The sequence below is a fragment of the Toxorhynchites rutilus genome, chromosome 2 (genome assembly GCF_029784135.1).
Source record: "Toxorhynchites rutilus septentrionalis strain SRP chromosome 2, ASM2978413v1, whole genome shotgun sequence".
NCBI lineage: Eukaryota > Metazoa > Arthropoda > Insecta > Diptera > Culicidae > Toxorhynchites > Toxorhynchites rutilus.
Genome location: NC_073745.1, coordinates 193010416 through 193018588, shown reverse-complemented (window position 1 = coordinate 193018588; position 8173 = coordinate 193010416).

Here is an 8173-nt window from a genome sequence, read left to right as displayed (position 1 = left end):
TTTTGGTTCATATTCGATTTTTGCCTATTGCAAAAAAGGATCAAAGAATCTGTATCAAAATTTGTGTGAAAAACAAAATTAAGTGCGCGAACACATTCCGAATGTTGATCGGATCGGTTCCAAGTTTAATTAATATTAGGCTGTCAAAAAAGTCCTGCGGTATTTTTTTTTGAATTTTCATTTGTTCATAAAATTAGTTACAATCATCTGTTTTAAGTCAAATATGCGCCGTTTTGTTCGATGACTTGTTCCCAACGAGATGCCAACTTCATAATACCCCTGTTATAGAAGCACGCTTCCTTATTGGCAAAAAACTCGGATAGCCAATTTTCACAGGCCTCTTTTGTGGCTAACTTCTGACTACCTAGCTCGTTCGCCATGGACAAAAACAGGTGGTAGTCACTTGGTGCAAGGTCCGGACTATACGGCGGATGCAAAAGAACCTCCCATCCGAGCTCCCGGAGCTTCTGGCGCGTCACCAAAGAAGTGTGTGGCCTGGCGTTGTCCTGATGGAAGACAATGCGGCCTCTGTTTATCAAAGATGGCCTCTTCTTCATAAGTGCTACCTTTAAGCGGTCCAGTTGTTGGCAGTACAGGTCCGAATTGAGCGTTTGGCCATAGGGAAGCAGCTCATAATAGATTATTCCTTGACAATCCCACCAAACACACAGCAGAACCTTCCTGGCCGTTAATGAGGGCTTGGCCACCGTCTGAGCCGCTGCAGCGGGCTTCGACCACGACCGTTTGCGCTTCACGTTGTCGTAAGTGATCCACTTTTCATCGCCAGTCACCATCCGCTACAGAAACGGGTCGATTTTGTTGCGATTCAGCAGCGATTCACATGCGTCGATACGGTCAAAGATGTGTTTTTGCGTCAACGAGTGTGGCACCCATACATCGAGCTTCTTTGTGAATCCAAGCTTCTTCAAATGGTTAATAACGGTTTGATGACTTATCCCCAGCTCTTGGCCGATGCTACGGCTGCTATTATGCCGGTCTTTCTCGGCTAATTCAGCGATTTTGTCGCAATTTTCGACGACAGGCCTTCCGGAGCGTGGAGCATCTTCGACGACCTCTACACCAGAACGAAAACGTTGAAACCATCGTTGTGCGGTGGAAATGGAAATTGTATCGGATCCATAAACTGCACAAATTTTATTGGCAGCTTGAGATGCATTTTTGCCTTTGTCATAGTAGTACTGTAAAATATGTCGGATTTTCTCTTTATTTTGCTCCATATTTGCGACACTATAACTCACGAACGACTTAACCAAACAAAACACTGTCAAGGACTATATTATAGCTATATTATAAATACCTTTCCAACAAGCTATAGTATGACTCGATACAATGAATACAACTAGAACTACGCGCTTACAACGACATCTCGCGGAAATACCGCAGGACTTTTTTGACAGCCTAATATGTAACATGTTTTATCATTCAATATTCATTTTTTATTTCTTTTAAATCAAAAATACCTACATAAGGGGCTGTCCACATACCACGTGGACAACTTTAGGGGAGGTAGGGGGTAGGGAAATGTCCACGCTTGTGCACGGAGGGGGGGTGGGTGGATAGGTGGTACAGACTGGGTCCACGTGGACAGGAAGATTTTTTTTAAATACAACCACTATACATTCAAAATGAATGATTTTTGTAAATGATTAAAATGATTTTTCATCAAATACAATTTTCTATACATTTTGTTATATCTCGAGAACAGCTAGTCTTAGGATCATAATGTCTGTATATTTTCTCATACAGAATTGCGTGTGAAATCATTTTTATAAAGTATTTTAATTTCAGAAATTTCTAGGAATCAATATTCATATTTGCATGAGATTGCCCATGCATCACTAGTCACTAGGACATTGTTGAACATTTCTTGAGCCTAATTTTATGTCTTGAACTGACTAAAATTTAGAAAGTACACTACATAGAATACTAATGCTGCTCATTTTTTCGCTGCTCATTCAATGAGAAAATTTTGTGTTAAATGCAGTTGTAGAACATTGAAATTAATGAAACCAAGTAACTTTTAGATGTAGCGAAAAGAACAAATTTAAAATATTGTGTTTTTTGTTAATTTTCCAAAAGTGCATGATAAACTGGATTGTTTTTATCAACTAAATTAAAGCTCTCCAACCACTCCACAATTCCTTCCTTGACACCACACTGTTATCCTTCTTGTTATCTTCCACTAATTTGAATGTTTCACAACAAAATTTTATGCAAAGTTTCCTCAAATGGAAGCAATTGAATTGTGATAAGCAGCGTACTTCTCGAATTAAAGTCAGTTTAAGGTAAAAACCGGTCTCGAGGAAAAGTTCAATAATTCTTTCGTAGTTGAGATTTGTTAGGTGTGGAAGATTTTTCACGATCCTCTATCACTTAAATATTCCGGATCAGCAGTTTCGTTTTGCGCTGATGACTAAAAGTGAATAGAGTGTGTAAATGATCCGACATTTCCTGTGGCCGATCGTATTCCGAAGTGGGCAAAGAACTACACTCGACAAGAAAAAAAAAATGGGGTCTTCGTAGCCACTTGGTTATGCGTTCGCTTACTAAGCGGTTGATCGTGAGTTCAAACTCAGTTCAAACTCAAACAATTGACCATCTTTGTGTTGTTATAGAATAAGTACGTCCACGCAACCATTATCAGAGATGGAGAACGATCCACGGTCGAAATAAGATCGATTCATCCATACAACTGCTCTGCTCTGCAAGAAACATCGGGCTGCTGTTCTATAAATAACCCAACAATGATCAATATCAACTGTCTCCGCTGTCCGGTCTGCTGAACAATGGAAGAACAGATAGAATACCCTTACGCCTAAATGGCTACTACAGTGTAATTGACCATAATGTAATGGAACAGAAAAACCTAACGCCTAAATGGCTACTACAGTGTAATTGACCATAATGTAATGGAACAGAAAAACCTAACGCCTAAATGGCTACTACTACTACTGTGTAATTTACAATTTATAGAAACATAAACATATTTACATGTACACGATAAAAACCCGGCTCTGTTACAGATAAAATGCTAATGAGCCTAAGAAATAAATAAATGGGATGAAAAAAAATTAAAAATAAAAATAGAGGAGCAAAATGCGACATCGAAAAAACGCTATAACTCTGTTATAAAATCGTGCATTCGTCAAAGCCACAACTGGACCTTGTATAAAATATTTTCAAGTGGGCATTTTTGACCATCGATTTGTTGTGCGTTCATTATTTCATGAAATATTCCTAATTCAAAATTGAAGGATAATTTTTTATTCGATAGAGAATACCTCTGTAGTAAATAGTTCTACTGAAACTTTCTATGAACCAAATGGAAGCGAAACTATCAGGTTGATTGGATTGTTATTGGGCATTTATTTTTCAAATTCATAGAAACTGTGAAAGCAAGCAAAAAACGCATTATCTTTTCTTACAATGTCTTTTGTTTACAACGCCTATACTAAACTGACCAGACGTCCCGCGTTACGCGGGACTGTCCCGTATTTCAACAAAATGTCCCGCGTAAGATTACGTCCCGCATTTGGCAAAAGAAACGAAAATGTTCCACGATATCAATATATTTCAATATTAGAACTTGATTATGTTGATTTTCTTAAATGGATGAACCTCAATAAAAAACTTTTATTTAGCAGACTGTTCAAGAGTGCATCCAAAGAATTATACGTTGAGCTGGTTTCATCGCACCGACAGTGGGCTTTTTGTTTAGAGAGTGTCAACTGGAAGCCACAGCAACAAAATTGGAAAATGTTTTTTATAAAAGCCCCCTATTGATCCGCAGGGATCAACGTGAGTCAGACGAAAAGTTCATCTTTGGTCCCCTACCTCGGTCAGGGCTTAACGTTTTATATAAGTCCGAAGAACTAGTGTATATTCGACAGGAAGAGGCAGGGTTGTTTGATGAAATATCGTAAGTGAAGCGCTGGGCGGTCTTATGGAAGTTGGCTCGAATCTCAACCATGACCAATGAATAGCTGTATGTCGGCGTGTTCTTTTACCTTTTCGTGGCTTTGGTGGTCGACTATCTCTCCATTTTGGCCATTCGCCCAAAAGTTTTCTATAGGTCGCAGCTGGGGAATGTTCGGAAGGTTGGCCGATCCATCCTCCAGTGATCTTTTGACATAATGGGCTGATCCCACGTTCGGCATAAAGACCACATCACCTTCGCAACTTCCAGTAAGCACTTCGTGACTCGAAATATGACTCGAAAGAAGAGCGGCTTGGACATTCCCTTTACGTCTGTCAGAGAAGGACCTATTTCGAGAACTTGATGTGGATGATATATACGACGTCATCGCTTATCTGGGGAACGTAAAGTACGCGTTGAATTCTAGCATCAAGTATGTCTCGTCTTTTGTTATGAGCACGAAAAGAAGTTTTTCACCAGCATCTCAAGCTACTCCTTCTGTGTGATTGCCTGCTGCTCAGATACGGCCGGTCTCGTCTGACGCTTCCGCATAAAAATGTCCATTTTGGCCTGATTCTCCTTCACCGTTTGGCCGGTTGCTTCTATCTCCCGGCTTAAGGAGCGACAGGGAGATGATGTTGTAAACACTGGATCGGCTATATCTGGCGGACACAAATTGTCTCAGAATGTCCAAATCCTCCGCTGTGGGGTGGAGCTTGCAATATGAAAAAATCTTTAAATTGCTTGACAGTGCTGCTGCTGCGAATCAACAGCCTAGAATCATTTTTGTTGTAGGCTTAATAAAGGTAAGATTTATGGAAATTTTGATCCATTAAATTATCTTTCATCGCCATCCGAAATTAGTCCTTTTTTTTGAATACGATAACTCTAAAATTGATGAAAAATGAATTGGAATTTTCGAGCATTCCATTCGGTAATTTGAAGAAAATTGTAGAATTTGAATCATGCTTGCCAGGCGTAAATACTCTGATTGAGCGATTTTCAGGCGTAAGCAAAATCTAAACCACCGAAAAATCACAATCGAGTGCCGATAACACATATCAGTCAGATCAGTTTAGACTCGCTAAACTATGGTTTATGTTCACATAACACACACATATATATATATATATATATATATATATATATATATATATATATATATATATAACGTTTTGTTTTTGTGTCCCGCGTTAGAACTCTGACCATCTGGTCACTTTAGCCTATACACATCACACTAAAAATATGTACGTACGATATCCCTGAACTAGAAATTTGTATGCTGTATGCTGTATTATTTTATCTTCATGTCATCATTTATATCGAAGCTACAGGTGTTCCAAAATCCCTTAAAAATTTCTACCTTTTACTCCTCAATCTTGACAAAGGATCAATAGATATCAGTGTATGCTCTCTATTTAATATTTTGTTTTCTTGAAATTCTTTTTGATTGATAAAAAATAATTCATGCATATAAAACTGTTCTGTTCGTTTTTGTGCGCTTCAAAAACTCGGAAAATTCGGCACTGATGGAATACACATTATGATTCAATATACAATTCACTTCAAAGATTGTTGTTGCTACTGCTAACGCCTCAGGAACCTTTAAGATTGAATGAGAACACTTCTGAAGTTATGCTGTGAACGTAATTAATTTTCTAGTATTGAATATGTATTCTATGTGATAGCAGCACATTTCTTTGAAAGTGTTTAAAAATTGTGAACTAAAAATTGTATCTGATAATGATTTTGAATCCATTTATTTTTATTCGATTGGGATTGCTCAAGATCAAATTTTTTATAAAAAAAAACCTTTTTATTGAAACAGTATATAATAGCGTCCTAAATTTTAAATAATCGAATCATATATAATAGAGTCCGACCTGCATGAGGAATCAGGTTAACAAAGAAAATATTGATTAAGTATGCTATTCAAACTAAATTGTAACGGTCACGCAGGAACTGTTCAATCACAAAGAAATGTTCGAATAGTTTCACAGGAACATTTTCAGTTGATTTCAATATTCCGGACATATTCTTCAGGTTTGATTTAACGTTCGAAGATGTAATTTCGACACAATCATCTGAACTTTCCTGTCAGCAACGGTAGTTTGTAGCCCCCGTCCATGTTAGTTGTGCTTTAAAGTTGGGAATTCCCAGTTTCTGGACAAATTCGCAAGCCATATCCCGAAGAACAGAACCTGAGAGAGGTAAATTATTCTCTCTGGCTTGATAAGACAAAAGTCCATTGAACAGCTTTTCGATTCCGACCAACCTTATATGCTTTTGGTCTAGATTCAATTTTCTATTCCGATTCCGTTTTTACTTTAGTTTGAATAGTGTTGATACCGTACTTTGTGCAATACTGAAATTATTTGCAGCTTCAGACTCCTTCCGTCCACACTTTTCGACCTGCTCGATGATACTCAAACGTTGCGCAATGGTTAGCGTTTTAATTGTTCGCTTGAAAGGTTTTTCGTGGTTTTCCATACTTGAAAAGAAAATGCTTGATGACACGAACACTCCTTCACTTTCAAGAGGTAATAACGCACAAAAACATGTGAGTACGCGAAAATCAATCGAGTTAGAGCGATGAAAATCCATGGAAAAATTAATCAAAACCCATCGAGTAAGGGAGGCATCCTGTTAGGGAGGTATCGAGTTATTGAGAGAAGAATGCTTGTAAAATCGAAGGTGCCATGAAATCCATCGAGTTAGGGAAAATATCGAGAAACAGAACATCGAGTTATGGAGAGTTGACTGTATCAAGTTTTCGGTTCAATTAGTAACAAACATATATCAATTGGAAAGAAATGATTATTATATGTTAATAATATATTTAGTCTTCGATAACAAAATACATCGCACAGACACTTATACTTAACTAATTCTTGATCGAAACGTATTTTTTGTGATGTTAAAGTAAAATTTTTGGAAAACTTCGTTAAATAAACGGCAACATTTATCCAGTGAGTTGTTCTGTCCATATTGAGTTCTGTAAGTTTGTGGTCGGAGAAACTCAACATGTCGGGTCGGTCTCAATAGTGCGTGAAATCGATTTATTCCTAGTAGTTCGGCACAGTCGATGTTGTTGGAAACGACGTCAAAAATTAACAGCCGCTGAAGAATTATTCTCCTATTCTCTAATGTTGGCAGATGAAGGAGTCTGCAGCGGTTCTCGTAGGCAGGCAGGTGTAGAGGATCGGACCACGGTAGCGGTCGAAGAGCGCAGCGGATAAAGCACTTTTGCACGCTTTCTATTCTCCTGATATGAACGTTATGGAACGGCGCCCATACTGGAACAGCATAATCTAGTATATTGCGAATTATAGTACAGTACAAGGTTTTCAGGCAGTACACATCTTCGAAAGATACGGTGTTCCTACAAATGAAACCGAACATGAGAAAACCTTGGCGGCAGTTAATGCTACTTGTTCCGTGAATCTCAGTTTGTGATCCAGATATACACCGAAATCTTTTATTACGGTGACTCGTTCGATGTTGGAGGATGACATTTTGTAGCCGAAAGTAATTGGTGAACGAGACCTGGAGAATGTTATGGCATTGCACTTCCGTACATTTACTTCCATGCCGTTTATATCGCACCATTCACTAAGCACATCAATATCCGACTGAAGGGCGCATCAATCCATCGGATGCGTTATACTTCGAAAAACCTTCAGATCATCAACATACATCAAGCCTTGCCGTCTTGCCGTCGAAAAATTGAAAAGGCTTGGCCTCCCTGATTGGTTAACGCGGTGGATTTGGACGAAGGACGAAGCGCGTTCGTACGTACCACATCATTTAGCAGACAAAGAGATATTAACGCTCAAAAACTTGCACCTCCAATGTAAGGCTCTCGTTTTCGAAACTTTGAACTTACACACCAGTACAGAAATGAAAGGAATAGTTGATAATATAATTATAATATTAAAAATTACTTAAACGGTACAACATTCAATTTAATTCTGTCAAAATTCCAATTAATTCGAAGCAATTTAACAATTTCTGAGGATATCGAGGTCTAGGGGACATTTTCAAATCAAGGGATAAAACGGTATACCGATAAAAAGCCTCTGAACAACCAAGCAGAATCGGCACTGGCAGCTCGAAGTAAACAGAAAAAGAAGGAGACGGCATCGTCAAGTATTGCTGACGACGGAGTTCCGTGGCAGCGTGCATTGCCATTCTACGTTAGTGAAGACAAATTCATAGTTCAATAAAAGTAGTTGA